This window comes from Dasypus novemcinctus, chromosome 11 (assembly GCF_030445035.2).
Source record: "Dasypus novemcinctus isolate mDasNov1 chromosome 11, mDasNov1.1.hap2, whole genome shotgun sequence".
Lineage (NCBI taxonomy): Eukaryota > Metazoa > Chordata > Mammalia > Cingulata > Dasypodidae > Dasypus > Dasypus novemcinctus.
The window spans coordinates 64,059,001-64,081,803 of record NC_080683.1 but is presented as its reverse complement, the minus strand read 5'-3'; the positions used below and the strand labels follow the sequence as shown (position 1 = coordinate 64,081,803).

General features: G+C 44.2%; 1 protein-coding gene across 3 annotated transcripts in view; it reads left to right on the top strand.

Annotated features, from left to right (window-relative positions):
- The first annotated feature begins 4,622 nt into the window (after positions 1–4,622).
- The window catches only part of BACH2 (BTB domain and CNC homolog 2), a 360,545-nt gene continuing 342,364 nt past the window's right edge, over positions 4,623–22,803 (top strand). The window contains exon 1 of one of the 3 annotated variants that reach the window (XM_023587670.3): positions 4,623–5,168. The gene's annotated coding sequence lies outside the window, so the exon portion shown is untranslated. The remainder of the gene's footprint in view (positions 5,169–22,803) is intronic. The other 2 variants (XM_071218599.1, XM_023587669.3) reach the window with 2 other exon arrangements.

Below are 22,803 nucleotides of genomic sequence, written 5' to 3'. Positions count from 1 at the left end.
ATGTTATTATGAATTATAAATAAAAATAATCAATAAAGTAATTAAATATAAAATCATTGCATTTAACTGTTTTGTGTATGCTAGTTTAAACTACCCACCTAGATTTTTTAAGTTTCCTAAGGATAGAATCAAATGTTTTCTAATTTTTCATCTCTCATCGGCATAACAGATGTTCAATCATGCCTGTTGAAGAACCAATTCATTTTACGCCATCTAAGTTTTTAGATAATAGTGGCATCAATTTTCTATTGTAGAAGCAGGTCTTAGGCTATGTCACTATTCATAGTGATGTAAGGACAATCATTCCTCTTATGGACTATTTCCAAATTCCTTCTCAGGAACTGAGGTGAGCTTGACAGAGATAGAGATGAGACATAAAAAGGATGTATAGTTAAAAGAAAAAAAGGATCGCAACATTATTTAAATGGAGCTAGAATAAAATTTTGCATGATCCTAGTTAGTCTGGAAGACTACCATGCTCTCTAGTTTGGAATTCACTGATAGTTTTTCAAAACTTGGGCAAGATTTTTCACAACGAGAAAACTCTTCTTGGCAGCGGTGCATCTATAATGATTCTAGTAGTGTCTTAATTTGCTATGCTACTATGACAAATACCACACAATGGGTTGGCTTAGCAGTAGAACTTTATTGGCTGACAGTTCAGAAGGCTAAAAGTCCAAAATCAAGGCATTGGCAAAACTATGCTTTCTCCTTGAAGTCTGTAGGATTCTGGTGCTGGCTTGCTGCAATCCTTGGGTTTCCTCGGCTTGTACCTCTGCCTCCCGTCACGTGGTGATCTGGCTCCCTGTGTCTGCTCTAACAGTGTCCATTGACTTCCTGCTTCTGGCTACTCTACGGCCTTCTTTGACTGTGTCCAAATTTCTTTTGTTTATAAAGGATTCCAGTTAAATGTATTAAGGTCTACCCTGATTCTGCCTGGCCATACGTTAACTAAAAACAACATCTTCAAAAGGTCCTATTTACACATGAGTTCATACCCACAGGAACATCGATTATGATTAAGAATATGTCTTTTTTGGGTGTACATAATTTAGCCTACCACAGGTAGAGATCCTTAAATGTCCTCTGTACTGCCCAACAATCCTTCTACATCTCCCTGCTCTAGTCCCTATCTTTTCTCTCTCCCCCAACTCCCACACTTTTCCCTCTTCCACCATCAGCTGATGACTTTTCTTTTTAGTCAACTAAGAAAACAGAATCACTCAGACGAGGATTCCCTTCTCCAACTGCTACATTCCAGCTTCCCTGCGGGTCCCTATGTGTGCTGCCTTCTCTTCTGATGCTGGAGATGAACTGTCCTTACCCTACATAAGCTCTACCCTCCCACTCAAGAACTTCACCCCAGTAATTATCTCTTCTATCTTTGCACCAATAGTTTCCTTTTTCGATGGGGTTATGTCCATCAAGGAGCTGTAATTTTTCCCATCTGAAAGAAAAAAGGGTCTCCCTTGACCATGCATGGCTTTGTACCCTTTCCCTTCATTTCTTCTCTGTTTCACAGCAAAGCTCCTCTAAAGAGTGGTCTACACCGACTGCTTTCTCTTCCTTTCCTCCCACTCTCTCTCAAATCCACTCCACCAGGATTTATCCCCTCAACTCCCCTTTGACAAAGACATGGGTGTCCTCTGGGTCACCAAATTTAAAAGCCAATGATGTGTTTTCATCCTATTGAACCAATCTTCAGCAATGATGTAGTTGATCACTTCCTCCTTCTCAAAACACTCTCTTCCCTTGGCTTCTGGCATGCTACATTCTCCTGGTTCTCCCTCTTTCTCACTAGCTGCAGCTTCTTGTTCTCTTTGGCAGGATCTTCTTCATTTTCTTCATCTTCCTGAAAAATAAATAGTTGAGGCTCTTTGGTCTCAATCCTTAGATCTCTTCTCCTCAGAGGGTAGAATGAGTTCCTTCTCAGCAGAACTTCCTTGGGTGTGCCGGCTCCCCCTGGCATTGCCATGCTCCTACCCACATCCCACTCCACTCTCTTTTGTCAGATGTCAGTAGATGGAAACTTTGCTCTTCTAGGTCTTATTCAAGGTATCACAATTGAAATTGTACTTTCTATTCTGCCTAAGAAAACCTCTATTCCTTCTCAGCATCGTCAGGTCCTATATAGGGTACTGAGGAGCAAAAAAATCAAAGACTTGAGAATGGTTCATTTCTTCCTTCTGTCTTCCTTTCCTTATCTTTTTGTCTCCGAGATATTTTAGCTTTTCTTGTTTATTTTATAAAATCAAGGAGATTTACAGAAATAAAGTTTATTCATTTCAATGCTATGGTACAAAGCTATTGTCCCTGGAAACCAGATCCTGCTTAGAAACGTATCACAGATGAAGCCCATATTTTGGATCAACGCACACATGTAACTATGTAGAAAAAAATGTGTCTCAGAAAAGGCTGAATATTCCAGGCATGGGAAATAAATTAACCTCTACTCAAGTTACTGCCAAGAGTGTACAAAGGGAAGGACCTGCATCTGTTTTACATTGTAAAGGCCTTCAGTGCCCAGACAGCACCTCTAATCCAGCACCTCTAATCCAAATGTTCACGACCAGGGTGCGAAGGCTGGCCCCAGACTAACCTCTGCCACGGTACTGCTAAAAAAGTGTCTAGTAACTTGATGTACCATTCTAATGTCATATAATTCCAAATATGTTTAACAGACTTTATTATTCAAATAGCCTACTTCCAGCTATTAAAATGTAAAATGAAATCATCTCCTGCAAGACTTCAAGTTCCTCAAAAGATTTTGTCTTATTCAGTCACAGAAGCACATGATGCAGAGCTGGACATAAACTTAAGCAGAATTAGTTATAATTCAACCTCCTTGAATAACTAGTCAGTGCAGTCTACCAGAGTTGCATCAAGTTTTTCGTTGTTGTTTATCTCTTCTTGCTGTCCCACCTCATACTTGACTTTTAAACTAAAATCCAGTCTGAGTTTTAGGTAAGTAGACCAATTTAAAGGGCATTTCTTTTTTGTAGCCATGTGGGACAGGAAATGAGGTGGCCACAATCTCCCTTGCCTGCTGTCTTTGCAGACGTGCCCAACTCCACTCATGGCTGGGCAGCCAGGGTCAGCCTGAAGAGAAATGAATTTACACGTCCTTTAAAAGATCTTCCCAAGCCTGCCTTCTTGTGACAAAAAGTTTATCATCAAAATGCACAGTTATCTCACCAACACTCATATGCTTCAAAAATTAGAAATGCAGATGCATAACCATCCATAAGAATATAAGAAATGGCTGGGCCAGAGCAATCAGGGGTCAGTATTTTGTCCTTGCCACAGGTGTCAGGCAGGGACCTCAGAAGCGGCACCAGACCCCCAAGACAGGAGACCGAAGGCTACTCCTGGCTCTGAGACTTCTTCCTCCTCTGAAAACTGGAGAGGTTAGGAGATTTAAAAAAACTCCCAATCCCATGCCAGACCTACACACTGTGATTCTGCAGTGCTGTTAGAAAAATTAGCTCTGCCTCTTCAGCCTGCTTTTGGCCATCATTTGCCTTTCCACACAAACACTCAAAACGGGGCCTTTTAAAACTCTGCCCTCAAAGAAAAGTGTTTCAGAGCAACACTTGGGCTCACATCACAAGACTCCCAGGGTGATGCTTCACTGCTTCCTCAGCATATGCCAATGCCCATTTTACAGGGGGGATTTATGATCCTTCTCTCTCCGTAGAGTGAGCCCAAGTTTTATAATATTCATTAAAAATCAGCACCACATGCAATCACATGGAATACTGCCTGTACACAAGGGGGCCAAGTTATAGGTGTTTAGGGAAACCTCGCAGAATTTCCTGGCCTTGGCAGGGATAAAGTTGCAGGCACCAGCACTACACTAGTACAACCTTCTTTTATTGCAAATATGCTTTCAGCCTAAGTCTTAATTACTCTCTTTCAGATTCTAGCCACCACCAAGGTTTCTTGTGACAGGGCAGCCACTCAAAGTGCAACAGCCTCCAAAACGAGAGGCAAGAGGAAGTGGATGCAGCCCGGTAGGCGCTGGGCTCAAGCTGCGGAGGTCGGCTTTTAATATACACTTCCTAAGCCATCGCGCTGGTGTGGGAGCTTAAGTCTCACTCAGCAGGCAGGCCGAGGTCCTCCAAGAATAGATTCAAATATGATCATCATTATTGGGAGCTTGGGTCAGGGGCTGCTTTTCCTCCCTCCACCCTCTAACCCAACCCAAGGGGAAGCCCGGTCAGCTTTGTGGGGTCCCGTACGGCATCTTTTCCCTGCTCCTCCTGGGAAACGCTAGACAACCCAGGAACCTCAGATCTCGGGGTCTGGCTCCTTCTTTTGGTGGAGTGTCTTGGACTCTGGCCCCCTCCCCACGTGCCACGCCAGCGCTCTCCAGTCCCTGCACCCAAGCCCCCCAGCTTCTGTCTTTCAAAGACCGGGCTAAAGTCGGGCGGGGGCCCGCCGCGCGGTCAGCAGAGCCCGGGTCGGAGAGGGCCGGGGAGGGAGGGCGGGAGACCCGGGCTCTCCCGGCCGCGCGGCCGCACAAAGCGGGAAGAGCAGCGGCGGCGGCAGCGGCGGCGTGAGGCGCGCCCCCTCCCGCGAGCCGGCGGAGCGCGCGCGCCCGCCCCACTCCCCCGAGCGCCATTCGCGGAGCAGCTTACGCTAGTCGCCGGGCGTACGGCGCCCCAGCGGCCGGGGAGGTGCGCTGCCCGGCTCCCGTAAAGTTATTGTGAATGGGGAGCGGGTGACGTCAGCGCCGAATGTCAACAATGTAGCGATTGAGAGTGTGGGCGTTCCGGGGAGAGCGCGAGCCGCGCGGCGCGGAGCGAACAGCGCCGAAACGCCGCCGCCTCAGCAGCAGCAGCAGCAGCAGCAGCAGCGCAGGGGCAGTGCACGCCCGGGCTGCGACCGCAGCAGCGCTAACGTGAGCGCCGCCGCCGCCCTCCGCAGCCCGCCGGCCCACTCCCGCCGCCGCCCGGCTCCCTCTCCCCGGCCTCTCGTCACTCCTTCCCCTCCCCCTCCCCGGCACACTCGGGGGGCTGGGAACGAGCTGCCATGTGATGCGCGTCCCCTCCGCGAGCTTTCGGTGACCCCCGAACCGCCCACCGCGCCGGCTGCCGGGAGGGGGCTGTGGGCTGGGAAGACGCGGGGAAGAGGAGGCGGAGAAGGACGCAAAGTTCTCTGGTGAGGTGAGTCCCGGCGCCGGGTGGGGCGGCGGGGCAAGTTTGCGGGGGGAGCCGGTGCGCGGGGCAGGCGGGGAGGCGTGGGGAAGCGGCGCGGGAAGGGAGCCGCGGCCGCCCGGCGCGCTGCAAACCCGCCAAGCGCCCTGCCCGCTTTTATGGCATTTTCCAGGAGCGGGAGAGGGGTGGGAGCGGAGCCGGCGGACGCGCCGCGGCGACCGTGCGCTTTCTCGCCTGGCTGTTTACGGGCGGCCGAGACGGCATTGTATTTTGCTCGCGTCGACGGGTGTTTTGGAACAGCCGGGGGAGGAGGAGCAGAGGGTAATAAGTCAGGCGTGGGGAGCGCGGGCTGGGGGGAGGCGCGCGGCCGCGCGAGACGGGCGCAGCTGTCAGACCCGTCGCCAGGCTCCCGGACCCGCGAGGCCCGACTGCCCCGGCCCCCAGCCCGGGATCCCGGCGCCTGGCGGGGTGGCCTCCCCCCTGCCCACGGCGGCCGCGCCGGGGACTGCTCCGCGGGCACCGCGACCGCTGCGCCTTTGCCCTCAGCTGTCAGTCGCTGCGGGGTGGCCCGGCCCTCCGCGGCCGGGGGATGGTCCGAGCCCAAGTTGAGGGTCCAGGGAAGAGGCAGGGTGGGGACCCGGGGACGCAGACCCTGGGCTGCGCGCGTGGTGCAACCCCAGCTAGCCAGCTGCAGGGTTGTCGGAATGCGTCCCGAGGAGCTCAGATGGAGGCGGTCGTGGTTTCTAAAGGGAAACCTTGTTCTTTCCCTCCCCAAATGCTGCCTGAAACCACCTACAACTATCTCATTCTATCTCCCCCACTCCTCTTTTCTCCCGGCCCACCCTCCAGTGTCCAGTCCCCAGAGGCCCCAGCTAGGAGAGTAGTTTGGCCAGGGCATGCCGCCTCTGCCTCCCAGCGCCGAGGCAGTTCTCGTCCCTACCCGGGGTGTGTGTTCTGAAGCCCAGCGCCGTCGCGAGGGCGGCGGGCGGCGCTCCTGGGCTGCCCCAGGTGCCGGCGAGAGGGGACTCCAGCGAGCATCTCGGCCACCTCGGTCTGGCCGAGTATTTGCAGAAACTCCGACCGGGTGGAGGAAGCCGGGGGGTGTGTGGGGCGGGGGAGAAGCGGCCGCTCCCCGGGCTCGGAAGGTCGTGGGCGTGCGGGGTGTCCCGGGCACCCTCTCACGTGTAGGCGAGTTTGGCAACTTGGGGCAAGTTCCGGTGTTGCAGCGGCCGGCGTGGTTTTGACGCTGCCTGGGAAGGCGCAGCCCGCAGCCCGCTGGCCGAGCGTGTGCCAGCGCCGCCGCCGCCGCGACCCGCGGCCACCGGGAAACCAGAGGCACTGGGGCGCCCCAGCCCCGAGACGAGCGGCGGACCCCCTGCCGGCCCGCGGGTGGCGAGACGCGCGTTCCTCGGTTTTCACCGTCGCTCTCTAGGCTGCAGTCTCGCAGTCTGTGTAAATTTCATCTGTTGAGTGTGTTTAACTAAAAAGGGTAATTACTTTAGATGAAAATCCCTTCCTGCCTAGTGGGAACCTTGGCGGAGATGATGCCTAATGAGTTATTTTGCTTTTGTCTGTTTAGAGTAAAATTAGAGATGTTAACTCTGATAACGGTTTTCTCAGATCATTAAAATGTAACATGTAGGAAAGGCATGTCGAGCTGCGAAGGCTCTGGGTGACATGAAAGAAGCTGAGCGTGAACGCCTGCGTCTCTTCATTTGAGAGGGCTATTTCGGTAAGGCAGCGGCATCTTTCTCAAAATGTGAGATTGCCCCACCCTCGTTCTGGGGCAGCTCCCTAGTAAACGGCATTTTTCATTCTTGCAGGTAGTAATAAACGTGAGTCAAAATGACATCTTGTTAAAATTAGTCTTTAGTCTGTAAGAGAGATTGCTAAATTACAGTGTTGTGTTCAGACTGCTTCAGTGAAAGACCTGTCAGCTTTTCCATTATAAATTCAGTTTTTCAGGAGTTTATAATTTCACCACAAAACTTTGAGTGGCTGAAATGGTTGTTTTTTTCCCCCTTTTCGTGTTCTATTTTTTAAAATGAATTGATTGCCCACTTCCATCCTATTTGCTGTCCTGAAATTGAATATCTTTCAAATGGGGGTCCCATAAATAGAATACACAGCCATGGAATAAAGTTTTTTTGTCAGAATGTACTCTGTGCAAAGCATTATTTTCCTTTTGAATTTTGGAAAGCTTCAGGTTTTCCATTTTTATAAACGTGTTGAGTTAATTATTTTGATATCTGCCTATTCTGCAGGTGGATTGAATGTAAATTCAAATCGTATGTGCCAGGATTATATGGAGAAACATATTCTCCGCATGTATGTGTATGTCTGAACTCATAGTCAAATGATGAACACTGCTGTTTTTCTTCAGTCCTCTGTATGTTGCATCTCAGAATCTTCCGTAAGAAGAAAGGGTGAGGCAGAAGAGGGAGGGAGAAAATCAGGACCCCCTAATTCAGGTTCAGTATTGTCAGTGCCTGGAAGGAAATCATCTGTTCTCTTACTACTGAATTATGCCCTTTGAGTGTCTGTCTTCAGGCATTCCCTTTCAGTCCTCACCTCTGGCTGCTGTGTGAGGGACTTTATTTTTATTTGCAAACTGCCTTGAAATCCCTGGATCAAAGACACTGAGAAGTGCAAAGTATTGTTATTCAGATGTGGAATTTAATGATCCATTATAGTTCATCAGGAAAATGCACTTTGTTGTGGTGGTGGTAGGAAACATTTCCAACCTGATAGAGGGTGATAATAACTGCTTAAAAGTAGGTTCGGATTACAGATGAGACAATTAACTCTAGCCATGTGCTCTTCAATTCGTTGCAATTCATTTTATGATCAAAGTGAGTCGCAGAGAGCCAGATGGTCAGGTTCATGTTCACATCTCTCCTAGGCCAACCCTTTGCTTCTGGGCTCACTGTCTGCACAGCGGACGGGAGTTAGTTATTCATTAGCACTTGTGAGCGGCTCCTCAGAATTTGTGAGCCAGGCTCCTGTGATGCCAACAAAAGAGCTCAGGCCAATCTGTATTGTTGGGAGCAGTTTAATTTTACTTGGATTAACTGGCGCTTAGTGTCCCTGGTATGGATACAGCTTTAACAAGGAGGAGAGAAATCCCAGTGGCTCTCTTAACTCAGCTGTGCAAGGCTCTCCTGCCCCTGTTTTTGAGAGGGGTTTTCAAGGGGTACCTGCCTGGCTCATAAATGCGGGCTTGATAGTTGAATGAATGGCAGTATACTTCCTGTTTGGCTGAGGGGGTGGGGAGCAGGGTGGGCTCATGGACTTGTGACCTGTGCATTCACATAGGCTTCCCCTTCCCCTCTGCTCAGAAGGTCCTCATGCTTGGTTTAATGCTTCACTGTTCCTGTCTTGAAATTCTTAATAATTTTTAAATGAGGCGCTCCTCATTTTCACTTTGTACCAGGCCTCAAAAATAATATAGCTAGTCCAGGCAAGGAGGCGGGGCATAGCTGACTGGAGTGGCAGGTTCCGTCTCTGTCTTGTTGGTGAAGTTTGCCAGGCAGAAATTGGTGGGAATGGTGGCTTTGTGTTCTCTGTTGCCTGCTTTTTCCAAGGGAAGCTGGATATCCAGATTTTTAAGTAGAATCCCCCAAATTTTAAATATTGGTTAGAATTTTTCCAAAATCCTATGTGAGAGCGTATCTACGAACTAGAATTGATCTACCACTGAAGGAGCTGTAATATCTTATTGTTTAGTTTTTGTATTTTGCTATCTTCCAAAGACATAGCTCATAAAGTAGATGATTTGTGAGTGTGCACTAAAAAACAGTACCCTAAATCAAAATCAAATGAGCACTTGAGCCCCACTCTGGGATTGTTAGCTGTCTCTTTAACAGAGAGTCCTACATGAAAAGCCAAATAATTAATACGACAGACACAAGGTGATCTTTTGCAGGGAAATAAGCCATTGCTTTTGGACTACCCTGCCCTCTGTTTAGCTGTTATTGATCAGAAGGGATAACCAGGCTCTTTAGTGTCTGAGAACCTCCATGGGAATTTGTCATTTGAAACCCCCCCATTAAAATGATAACTTTCCATTATTGAATTCTCACCATGTGCCAGATATGGTACTAACTGCTTTGCCTGCATATATCTCATTGACTCCTCAAAATAGTCATGTGAAGTAGGGCTTGTGCCCATTCTACAGAAGAGAAAGGTTCTAATCTTACATTAGAACTAAATTCATCTGAACATAATGTGTGTTTTATGTTTAAAGCTTATTTACCCATCCACTATATGTGTTGCATGACTGCTTATATGGTATAGACTGTGGCATAGAGAGAACGTGGCCCCTGCCCTCACATGTGCAGTACAGTGGACATTATGATTTGTGACATATTTGTCAAAATCTGCAATTCAGACAGCAAACACTATGTACCTGCCTCTCTATTCCTCTCCTTTCCCTGCCTGGATGTTGAAGAAGCTTCAGTGACATATAACACTTTGAGAGACACTAGCCATTCAGAGATCAGGGCTGGTTGCAATACTTTGGTAAAAAAGATAAGGTGCCTATGGCAGAGTTGGAGCCATGTTACGGAAAACAGCACCAGAGCCTTGGGAATGAGGGGACATAGCTTCTGTATTGTCAGTGACAGTATATGACCTAGTCCTGTCCCCTCTTTAAATTCTTGTAAATATTTACAAGTTGTTCAAGTCCAAACTGAAACCTGTGAATTAAACATTTTGTGAACATGGCGAGATTGCCCACAATATTTCTCACCTTTTTGTATCTGGGGCAACATTTACTAGAAAATAAAGTGTGCTTTCTTTGTCAAGTTGAGGTTTTCCTTACTGGTTTTTCTTTCTTATTCTTTTTTTTAAAAAATTTCAAATGTCAGTCTACCTAAAACTGCACCTTAATCTGACTGTCAGCATCCTACTCAGCTACTTTAAAGCTGGAGTAACCTCAGAATCCTACCAACATGTCCTTTTTAATGACCGTTTCCTTTCTGAAGAATATGTAAGCTGAACCTCCTCCTACGAGTGACACTACTTCGAAAATCAGGCAGGAATTTCACCTTTGTTTTTCCTTGAGCTATGTTTTTTCCCAAAATAATAAATCTCCCCAATCTGAAAGTATTTCACGTACTCGTTCATTCTAGTCATTGGAATTACAGCCAAAATGCCTCTCAGTCTTCCCCAGTGATTTCATAATCACCGTTTCTCTAGCATATTCCCCTGGTTAACTTCTCTTTTGTTCCTGAGCCTGATGATAAATTGTCCTTTGGTTCTGAGATGTGTCATCTTCCTCCCTGACCTTTCCATAGCACATACTGCTGATGCTCCTGAGACAGCAGGCGCTTAGTTGCTAGCTCCTGCCGTCCTTGTGTCAGCCTTCATCTTCTTCTCTCTCAAGTATTTAAATCTGCCACTTCCTAGTCCTCTCATACGTTTTTGTTATTACTTCACTTGTTCCTGAACCTTTAGCTGGCGTGTTGACAACTCCTGGTTAGTTTTAGAAAAAAGCTTTTTGAGTTTCTGAGTCCTCTATCATTCTAGTCTTGGACCATCTGTCTCTTTTTTCTCTTCTGTCACTTTCTGCAGATCCTTCAGGAGTTTCGTCAGCCCTTAGCATGCTCCCCAACTCCATCCCTTAGGAGGCTTAGACTTCCTTGTTGGAGTCTTCATGATACTGCTATAGAGCTGGGAGTGCCCAGTGTGTGGTTATTCCCATTTTACAAGTAGGAAACAAAGTCTATATGTGGGCCCACAACTTACCTTTGGTTTTCCACTATCCACAGATTATTGACAGTTTTTGTTTTCTTGTCCTTCTTGTAATCTTCTAAGGAACAGAAGCTCATAGCTGCCACAGAATGGGCCAAGTATCGAGAAGTGCCTTTATTTAGAGGTTACCCTGCTCATTTATTGAACAAATATATACTAATATTCACAGAGAGTCTAGTATAGGGGTTCTTAACAAGGGGTCTGTAAGCTTGAATTTAAATTAAAAAAACATACTTGGGGGGATGTGTTGGTGCAGGCGTGATATATTTATTAAATAATACAGTGTGGTATGGACTTAGTAAGGGGTCTGTGGTTTTCACCTGACTGGCAAAGGGGTCCATGGAACAAAAAAGGTTAAGAGGTCTAGAAGGATCAAGGACATTATTAGATAATAAAAGGACTTCCATGCATCAGAGATGTTTTAGTTTCTTTGGCTGCTCAAGCAAATGCCATGCAGTGATTGTTTGACTTAAACAATGGTAATTTATTAGCTTACAGTTTTGAGGCTAGGAAAGGTCCAAATCAAGTTGTTATTAGGGTGATGCTTTCTTTCCAAAGACTGGCATTCTGGGGCTGCTACTGGTGATCCTTCGGCCTGGACTTCTCTGTCACATGGCAATGTGATGGCAGCCTCTCTTGGTCTTTCCCTTCTCTTCCCTGTTCCATTGACCTTCAGTTTCTTGTTTCCCATGGCTTTCTCTCTCGCTGTCTGAACTTCATTCCACTTATAAAGGACTCAAGTAATAGAACTAACACCCATCCTGATTGAGGTGGGCCACACCTTAACTGAAGTAACCTCATCAAAAGATCCTATTTAAAATGGGTTGACACCCACAGGAATAGATTCAAGTTGAAGAACATGTTTTTCTGGGTGTACATAGCTCCAAACCACCATAAAAGGCTATAATGGGGGGTGGGGAAGGGAAGACAGGGGAGGGGATTTGACCTGATCAGGAGGCTGGGGAAACTGTCCCGGAGGAAGTGTGGCGTCAGCAGCTGTCAGGGCCAGTCTGAAACATGATGCTTGCACTTGGTTTCCCTCTAGGCTCCTAATCCTATTAATTCACTACTATCTTTGGTCCTTTAGAGTATTGCATAAACCATGCCATATAATCCCTGGGGCCATTTTGGCAAATATATGCAGAGGTCAGAATTGATTTAGAACCCAATAAAAATAGAATTATTAATTGCCAAGACTACCATTCATTTTTATACTTGGGGGAAAAATCAAGTTGGCATTCTGATTTTGAACATATTTAGAGTCATTTTAAGTCTTTGAATGGTGGGAAGCTTTGTGGACATTCTCTTCCCAGTGGGCTGATGTGTGTGGGACCCAGGCAAGAATATTTTAATGAAAATGTGACTCCAACTTCTGTCTGAAGTCCCCACCTCCTACCCAGGAGGATTTTTTCCCAGCCACTGCAGGCCAAGGATGATTATTTAGACCATTCTTAGCACAATTTCGTAGTGTTGACAGTGTGTATTTAAAACCAATGGACTATACTGTATTCTCAAACCGGTCATTTTTTCCCCTTTGATGATAGCTAACCTGTTTTGAAGCCTCCTCTGTGTGTTACTTCTGTTAAATCACTTAATCCTCACAGCTACTCATGAATTACGTGAGATCATTATCCCAGTTTCGTAGAGGAGGAAGCAGAGGCACAGATGTCACCCAGCTAATGAGTGGTAGAACTGGGATTGGAAACTAGGTGTCTGACACTTCTTAACCACCATGCTATTTCACCTCCCTTTTCCTTCTTCCTTTGAGGTTTCAGAAGTCAAAATATAGCCCAAAATATTAGATATTTTGTTGACTTCTATCTGAAAGATAAAATTGAAAAATAATTTCTCAGTGAACCCGAGTGAATATGCCTTGTCTTTCATGTGCCTTGTTTCAAGTATTTGCCTTTCTCCCATCTAAGTGTCCTCTTGGGGACCAGAGAGTGAAAGCAATGAAATATAAAGGCAAAGAAAGAACCAGGCGTAGAACATGAATCCTATGACTGTGTCCAGTGTTTACCTGTGGCTCACCCTCCCACCCTCTTGTTATGTGCAGAATTTGTTTGAAGCTTATTTGTTGGGGTAGAAGGTGAAAGAAACCATTCCTGTATTAGATAGATTAATCTCCTGAGGAGAAAAAATTTAGTTTAGAACCAATTCTCTTAGAGCTTCTAATTTACAATATTAGCTTCCAGTAACATATAAAAGCAGGTAACCTTTGTTCTATTCTGGTCAATTTCAGGAAGAGATTATTTTGCATGATTAGCATGTTGCAATTCTCAACCCAAGCTGTGAATGGGTTTTTAAAGTACTCAGCTAGGCAGTTGGCCTGGCAGTGACCCCTGATTGCCTGGGGTTTGCAGTTGCAGGGTCATTGTTTGGAATGCTGACTCAGCTCTTTTCTGGGCTGGGCACTCAAATTGGCTTTAGTCAAGAAGCATTATCTTGGGAGGTGCTTGAATTACGCACATGTTGGAAACTCAGTTTGGGAAATAATGAAGTGTATGAATGTACTGGCTTATTTTTCAGCATTTATTTCAAATTTTGTATATGGCTAAATGGGGAGATGTTTAGTATGTCACTGTTGGAGGTTTTAAGTGATTAAAAAAATCAAGCATTTGAGTGCATAAAGATTTCTATGCAAACAATGATGAGCTTAAATTAAACCTGCTGATTTAGTGTGAGAATTACTTACATTGATTTGTAGAATATCTATATGGGTTCAAGATTCCTATTATGCAAATGAATGAGCCTTAAAGAGTCAAACTGTGAAAAAAATGAAATGTCAGATATTATTACCCATTCAGCAAGGGTAGACATCCTTAGAGTTAAGTTAATAGAGAACCCTATTCTTCATGTATCTCTTTGGGAAGATCAGGGATGATGATCCTTGCCTCAGTTTTAAAGAACATAGGCAAGATTTGCTATCAATTCTCCCAGTATCTTCTCTTTGTCCTTAATTTTTTACTCTATGATTCGCCACTTTTTTGGCCACCCAGTGCCCCCTTTCCCTTCCATGCTCATTTCCCATAAAGGATTTTATGAACATAATTTTTACTATGGTATAAATAATTGAGTTTACCTACTATGTTACTTCTGAGGCTTTGGTATATAAATGGGAGGCAAAGTCCAAGAAGTAAAATATTAAGGATGGGAATACTGTAGTAGAATTTCACAGTAATGAATAAAATTTCAAGTGATGAGAGGGTAGCTTATAAATACAACCATGGAGAGAGAAGATAGACAAGTAGATTAGATGATGTAAATCACTGAATATTAAAAATATAAAAGGTAGATGAGTTTAATGTTATAGTACATTTGACAGTGAGCATTAGTGGATATGATTGCAATGCACTGGATATGATCACGTATGCTACCAGTGTAACAGGTTGGTGTGTTGATGTTCAGTAGCAGTGAACCTGTAATTCTCTATTATCCTTGAATGTTGACTTTTAAAAGAAAAAAAAAAATGCAGTGGTATCCCCCCACGCCACCTAAACACAGTTGCATCAGTAAAAATTGGGTTGGTATATTTATTTCAAAATTGGTATGCTGTATAGTGATAGCATGGACATTAGAGAATTCCCAGGTTGACTGATTAATGAAATCCTGCTGCTTTTAGATGGAAGCGTTGCCTGATAATGCCCAGTTGTGCAGTTTGTAAACTTCCTTCCATGCCACCTCCCCCACCACTACAGATTGCTTGAGCAACCATGCTATGTTGAGTTGATGGCGCCATCTAGTGTCAGTCTGTGGAATTGTTGACCTGGACTCCTCACCAGACCTTTCATTCTTCCCTTGCTTTGGGGTCCTGTGAAGAGCTAGTGGGGGATCTCTATCTAGTTCCCACTTTTCCTCTGTCTTCGCAGTTTAGTTATGCCTCCAAGATTTCCTTTGTCCCTGATCCTTTTTCTGTCTGTTCCTCTCTCTCTGGTACTCCTTCTTTGTTGTCCTTCCTCTTTTCTTTTTTCTCTTCCATTGTTAGATCATGTTATTTGGAGGAAAAAATCAGTGCTCTGTGCTTATGACACTTTATGCCGAAATAAGAGTACAGCATGTATTTTTAAGTGAAATGAACCATTTTAACTGTATTAAAGAATTAGAGTGACACTGAAAACATAATCCAGAAGTCTCATTTAGAATTCTTTGTCCACTCATCTTCCTCTAATTAGATATTTCCTCAATTAAGAGTGTTTTTCCCCAGTTTTTATTTTCAGAGCTAATGTCACAGTATCATATTCTACTTTTAAATTTGCAAATGTAACCTTTCATTCAGCTTTAAGTTTGGGATGCTTTTAGGAATGTCCTGGAACACTTCTCCATGGCATTGTTTCTAGGGAAAAATCTGTTCTGAGTTCCAGACAGACCAGTTTTCCTGTGGATTTTTGGAACACAGTTTCAGTGTAGGACTGCCTGTATTAAACGACAGGAAGGAGGAGAAGGACCTGTAGGACAAAGCCTGGTATATAATTTAACTCCATAATGTTTCTGAAATCTGAATTAGTGTGCAGGTTTAAGTCTTTTCCACCAAAAAATAAATTTAAAACTTCCATGGTAAGCATCTTGATATCTTGGGTTTGAAAGTAAGCCCCCTCTAAAAACAGGAACTGTGCTTGCTGTTACCATTTCTTGCGGTCGATATGGTAACTATTTTGATTTTTTCAGAAGGGAGGAAAAGCAGTTAAATCCAGTTAAAAGTAAAACCAGTTGAAGTTTACTGACCCGTGAGATTTGAATGCAGCTGTTCCACACATCAGAACACTGAGAGTGAGTTGTTTGTTTAATACCACTATTAATTGTTATTTATTGTTACTACTGCTTGAGCAGCGGTACAGATTATGTTTTTGGTCTAATCTTGGAAAATAGGAACTGCATGGGTAGAGAGGTTCCTGTTTGCTAATTTGCATGTACCCTGTTGTTGTTTTTGTTGGGTAGGTTGTGTGTACCTTATGTATGCAAGAGTAATTTAGTATGTCAGCAATTTCCTACCAAAAGCGCGTGCTGACTCATGCAAGCTGTTGCAGCGCTCAGCTGGCCTCACTGTAAACTGCCCACAGTACAAGCGCCGCCCTTGTAGAGCACCAGGACCTTTAGGTTGCTATGAGGCTATTTTCAGATCTGTGGTTCCCTTCTCCTTCCAGCAGCCAAACACAGCTTTCTGGTTACAGGAGGAAAATTGGGCTCATTTCTTCCTTTGTAAAAGACTGCGTAAGAATCATAGCATTTCTGGAAATGCCCCAGGAAAACAGATTCATTTTATTTCTGGGAATCTTTAAGGACAGAGGAGGCGCTATCAAGGGAAAGGAAATATGTTGTTATTTCCTCCTTAGGAACCCTTAACTTGGGCTTTCTTGGTGTAACTGAAACCTGACCCACTTCTCCCTGTGTGCTGAGTAGTATGCCTGAGGAGGGAAGCGGGGAGAGGGTGCTGAGTGGCCAGCCTGACATTGTTTCATGGGGCTCACATTGTTAGTGATGACAGGTTTTGTTTATATCCGTTGCATGTTATTGAGGTTTGTTTTTTTTTAAAAGCAAACTGACCCCGGGTCATCTTAAAGCTAACGTATTTTCAGAGATGTTTTCACTGTCTGTTTCTAGAGTTCAGTCGTGCTTATTTTCATTGGAAAGTGTGAAATGTTGCTTTTTTGAGGTTTCTAAATAAACTTCCTTTTGTAGCTACAAGTTGATCAAATCATCCTAAGCCACTTTAAGAAGGATGATTAAAATGAGATCAGCTGGCAAAAGGAAAGCTTTGCACACCATTGGGGAGGTTGGCTTTTTTTAAAATTTAGATTCAGTAGGCATTCTGAAGCAACTTTGACCAGTAATAAAGAAAAAGCCACAGTGACTGTGTGTAACATGATGTTGATGGAAGTTCTTGGTTTCCGCCGATACAAATGACTCATGAGTATCAATAGAAATGTGACTTCTAATAATAACATAGTGCAAGACCTTCAAAACATGTGGTTTTAGCTCTTGCTGTAGTGAAAGGTTGGAAAATATTAGTTTGAGCTTTTTTTTTTCTGATCTTGATTTCACCCAAGTATAAAGTTGTTTTTTGTAGGTGTGATTATCACACTATTGTTTTTTCATCTTACTGTTTTTAGTTTCGTTATGACCAAGTAACCAAACTCAGATCATTTCATCGTTTAGAAATCTGTGCACTAAGCATCTCCAGTGAGGGCTGTGTTTTGAGGGAAATGTGGCTGAAAAGCAAATCCTCCCTGAACGCAGAAAGGAAAAAAGCGGATACGAATTGTAGCCCACTGAGCTGCTTGCCTCCTACACAGCATCTATTGTGGAGGGCTGTGGTATTGCTGAGTGGCCCTATTGCCATGAGTCATTGCTGAAGGATTCCAAAAGGAGGGTTAACAGAAAATGCGAGTCAGAGGAAACAGCAGTGTGGAGAAGGAGCAGTTACAGGAAGGAGCCTGCTGCCTGTTTCCTTGGCCGAGGGGCTGCCCTGGATCCCGAGCGTCGCAAGGAGCTTAGGTGCTTGTTCATATCTTTGCAGCCTGTTTACTTAGATCTATCTGTGGCAGCATACTTGTTTTTTATTTTATTTTGGTTTGTTTCTCCTACAGTTTGGCCTGACCATTAGCGATCGCTACTTTAACTCTCTATCAAGGGCCTTTACTTTTTGCATTCTATAGTTAAAGCAACTGAATTTCTAGAATGTAAGGCCAACACATGCACTTACATTGATATAGTTTTTACTTCCTGAATGCTTCCTCTTTGGAAACGCGTCCATCATTTGTTCCCCAGCTACCAGAGCCAGAGGCCTTTCCACCTTGTTGGCTGTGCTAACCTTGTTGTGGGAAATAAACTCTTTAGAGGGAAGCACAGAATTGGAATTTTATTAGTTGAAGTTTTGTGTCAGTTTGTCTTACTCGCTTTTTGCTCTTTCACACTGTAGTTTAGATGGATACATTCCTTTTTTTTTTTTTTTTCCTGCCATCTTCTCAGCATTTCAAAAATTTTTGTACGTATAACTCCCTGTCATCCTTTTTGCCCTTGTGTCTTGCTGCTCAGTAGAGTTTCCTTTCTGGAGCTCTCTTTCTTTCCCTCTCTTGGCAGGTTTCTCCATTTCCTTCACTGTGTGAACACTTGCTTCTTGTTTTGCTCCCTCTGATTCTGTTTGCTCCTGTCTGCATGCTCATACCTCCTCATTCCCAACATTCTTTACACAGACCTGGGACAGGCGCACACCTGAGCACACAGACGCACACCCGCACGCCTGCACACACAGGTCGCCCCTCCCTGGCCCCTGTCTCCTCTTGTTCATGGAGACCGCGGAAGCGGCCTAGGTGCTACTGTTGCTGTCCTGCAGGCATCCAGCAGCTCGGTTCCGATGGGTGAAAAATCAGAAGGGACCAGCTCCCAGCCCGTGACCAGGAAGGAGGTTGAATTCTGAGGAACCACAAAGAGGCCAGGGAGAGGAAAGGGCTGGGTTCTCAGGGACGTGATAAAGGGAAAACAAGATGTTGAGACTGTTCTACCACCCAGCCTCAACTTGGAGAATCCATTTGGAGAATCAAACTTGCATCTGGGTGGGAATGGGGTGACTGAGGAGATTTAAGGGGAGGAAGAGACTCAGAACCCAGTGTGCATGTGGATGAAGGCTGGGATCTTCATGTAGCCTTCTGGCTGTTAAGGTGCTCGTTCAGCCTTCTGAGGCTATGGGGAGCGACGGGAGAACCACAGGAGAACCACCGCGAGGCCGCAGCTCCTTTGGGAAGGCACCCCGGGTGTGCTGGGCTTGCTGCTTGAATACCCTGTGCAGCCCCAGAACCTCCTTCCTTCCTGGGCGCTGCCACGCCTTCCCTCTCTGCCTTTTTTTTGTCAGTGCCTCTTTCCCTGGCTGTGAGGTAAGCTCCAAGAGCTCCGGGAACATTGTTTCCTTTGTTCACGGTAATATTCCCACATCCTGGAAGTGTTTGGCACAGGGAGTTGGTCAATAAATATTTTTCAAATATTTGTCCTGCTTTAAAGATCATCTATTGGCTTCTCTGTCCACAGAAAAAAAAAAACTCCTCAGCACAGCATTTGAAGCTCATTATTACCTGTTCCCACCCTACCATTCTGATTTTTCTTCATGCTGTAATTTAGTGAAATGCTCTTGAACCAGTATATGTTTTCTTTTTAAAGATTTATTTCTTTATTTATTTCTCTTCCTTCCCCCCCACCCCACTCCGGTTGTCTGTTCTCTGTGTCTATTTGCTGCATATTTCTTTGTCGGCTTCTGTTGTTGTCGGCGGCACGGGAATCTGTGTTTCTTTTTGTTGCGTCATCTTGTGTCAGCTCTCCATGTGTGTGGTGCCATTCTTGGGCAGGCTGCACTTTCTTTCGCGCTGGGTGACTCTCCTTCGGGGGGGTGCACTCCTTGTGCGCGGGGCTCCCCTACGCGGGGGAGACCCCTGCATGGCACGGCACTCCTTGCGTGCATCATCACTGCACATGGGCCAGCTCCACACGGGTCAAGGAGGCCTGGGGTTTGAACCACCGACCTCCCATGTGGTAGGCGGACGCCATAACCACTGGGCCAAGTCCACTTCCCCAGTATATGTTTTTATTTTGTATAGTCTCCTGAAGTATGAGTCATATATGTCAACTCTAGATGTTATTAATTTATCCTAAATTTCCTTCTGGACAAATCAGTAATTATCAAGGGACTGCTTTTTGCAGAGAGCTCTGTTAGTTATACAGGGCACTGTGGGGAATAAGATAAAGATATAAAGTCTGCTCCCTGCCCATAGGTAAGATGTTGTTTGATTTCGGAGATGACATTTATACCCTTGAAGCATTTCAAGTACATTGTCCGACAGTGTGTGATCAAGGGCCAGAGAGAATAGTAGAAGAAGTGTGGTAGGAGTTGGAAGAAAAGAGAGTCACTAGGATTGGAGGGCTGGGGAAGCTTTAAAAGGAGGAATTGTAACTTTATGTGTCATCAAGGTATTGTGGGGTTTACTGAAGGATTTATTGAAATGGTTCTTAATTACCCAGAAAACACTCTTCATGATTTTATAGATATCAAGTTCATCAGCTCCCACTGTTCTGTACCTATCATCATCATCATCATCATCATCATCGCAATGTCCTTTTCCTGACTATGCCCAAATTAGACCTTCTTAAGATATGCCCAAATTAGACCTTCTTAAGATATGATACAGTAGAGTGATATGAAGGATTCCATTTGCAGACCTATTCAATTTTTGTGTGGTAATACAAAATGTTAAAAATGCTTGAGGAATGCTTTTCACTTTTATTGTTTGAAAAATGTGTTTGCATAAATGTTTTATTATTTAAAAAATGGAACTTCCGTTCATCAACAGACTTCATAAGGAGAGTGAGAAAACAAATTCAAAGTGGTAAATGATATCTGAGGCACATGTATAGGACTGAAATCCAGCATATGTAAAGAACACATATAAATTAATAAGGAAGAGCCAGGCAATCCCTATAAAAATTATCCTGTACATTCATATATTTAAGCATGCACGTCATAAAAAAAGAAACCCAAATGGCTAATAAATGAATAAAAAGATGATCAACCTTATTAATGACCAAGCACGTGCAAATTAAAATCATAACATACCATTACAAACTTTCTGGATTGGCAGAAATTTAAAAATCTGACAATACCCTGTGTTGGTAAAGGATATGGATGAATGGGTAGTTCTCATATATAACTGGTAGGAGTGTAACATGGTACAATTACACTGGGAAAGTTTATTACCAAACCAAGTTAAACCTGTAAAAAACAGCTTGCAACCCAGCAGTCTTAGTCCTGTATATATATATATCTCTAAGAGAAACTCTTATCCATGTGCTTTAAGAGATATGGACAAGAATGTTTGAGGAAGCATTCATTGTTCATAAAAGCAAAAACTGGAAACAACCCAAATACCCATCAACAATAGATTGAACAACACATTTTGGTGTATTTATGCACTGAGGCACTATTTGGCAATGAAAAGACCATCTATAGAAGGATGTGGAGAAGAAGCATTGCGTGGTGATTAAAAGTGGGGTTTCTGCCTGGGTTCAAGTTCCACTTCTGCCATTTACTGTGTGACCTTGGACAAGTTTCTTAATCTCAGTGTGTCTCAGTTTCCTCATCTGTAAATGGGGGAAAATAATAGTGATTACTTCATAGGGTCGTTAGGAGGATTAAACGAATGAATATTTGTGATGTGTTTAGGAAAGTTACTGGCTCTGGTAAGCACTATGTAAATTTTAAATAAAAATGTGTGTATCAGTATGGATGAATTTCAGAAACAAAGTGTTGAATACAAGAAACAGTTCACAGAAGAATACCTTATGATTCCATTTATGGTTATGTTCAAAAGCATAGATATTCAAAAGTATATATATTGATTAAGGATACATATATAGACAGTAAAACTATAAACAAATTAAGGGAATGATTGTCACAAAAATTGGAAGAGTAGTCACCTGCAGAGGGGCTGGGTTGGGATGTGATAGGAAAAGGGCTCATTGGGGACTTCTGAGATCCTGGCAGTGTTTTATTTCCTATTGGATAGTGGTCCCAAGGATGTTCTTTTTATAATTATTTTTTTAAAACGGCATAGTTTGCATATGTTTATACATGCTGTGTAGATAACTTAAAACGATTTGTGTGTGAGCTGCATGTTTTTTGAGTATCGTTCTGATTTGATGTTATTTTAAAATTACCTCAGTGAATGCCAGGCCCAAAGCAGTAGGATGACATTTAACAGGAATAAATGTAAATTCCTACATAGAATTAAAAATATAAATTGTTGAAGTATAGTGTTCAGTGCACCTGCTTGGCAGCCGCTCTTGCACAGCATTGTGCCTCCCCAGTGCAGCGTGGTTCTCGCTGAAGATGGCACCTCCTTAAGGTCACGTTGAGAGAGCTGTCCTATTTAGATCAGAAAATGTGCTGGTCCTGCTCAAGTGTTCTTAGACCTGCCTGGCCCATGTCCCAAGCCTTCTATTTGAAGGAGCACCCTCTGTGATCAGGATGTTCAGAGATCTGGGCCGGCCAGTACTAAGAGTGGCCAAAGAAAGTGGGGATGCTAACTCAGAGAAGAGGAGATATAGGGAGAGAAAGGGTGTCTTCTGTCATTAGAAGAGGAAGCAGGTTTTCTTTGTTGCTGGAAGTCAGCTCCCTGTAATGCTTGCCTGTGGCCACGGGAGATGCCCAAAAGAAGCTGCAGAACCTCCATTAGGAAGGCCACGGAGGGCCTGACATGGCCTGTGACGTGGCCTGCTGTGGCCACAGCACCAGCATCACCCAGGAGCTTGTTAGGAAGGCAGAGTCCACCCCACACCTAGTGAATCAGAATCTGCATTTTATCAGAATCCCCCTGAGGACTTACCTGCACCTTCAAGTTTGAGAGTACTGGGCTAAATGTTTTTAAGTCCCTCATAATTCTTAGCCCTCATTTATTTTATTTAGTAAACTGTATATTCAACTGAAAATTAATAGGTCACATGGTGACATTAACAATTTAAAATGCCTGAGTATGCTATATGCACATGAATCCAAGCAAGTATCTGTTGCTGAATTAGTTTGAAATGTATTGGTGGCTTCTCCCCCCTGAAGTAAAAGTTAGGTTGCTTATGTCTTTGGGCAGCTATAGGAATTAAAATATAGCATTACCTTGTTATGTTTTCTTTCTTTTATATATAGGACTTGGATCTTTCTTAAAAATTCTCTGTTAGTGTCTATATTCATTTAAAATTCTAGAGTAAATTAGGGGCCTGAGTACCGGTTAATATACAAAAGAGACATTGGAATAGTAAAGCATCTCCTAATATATTGGTTTTATATTTAGACTTTTTTTCCTGTACACATTTCATGTTTTGACCTTATGGAGAACCTTTGGAGCCTTAATGTTTTATA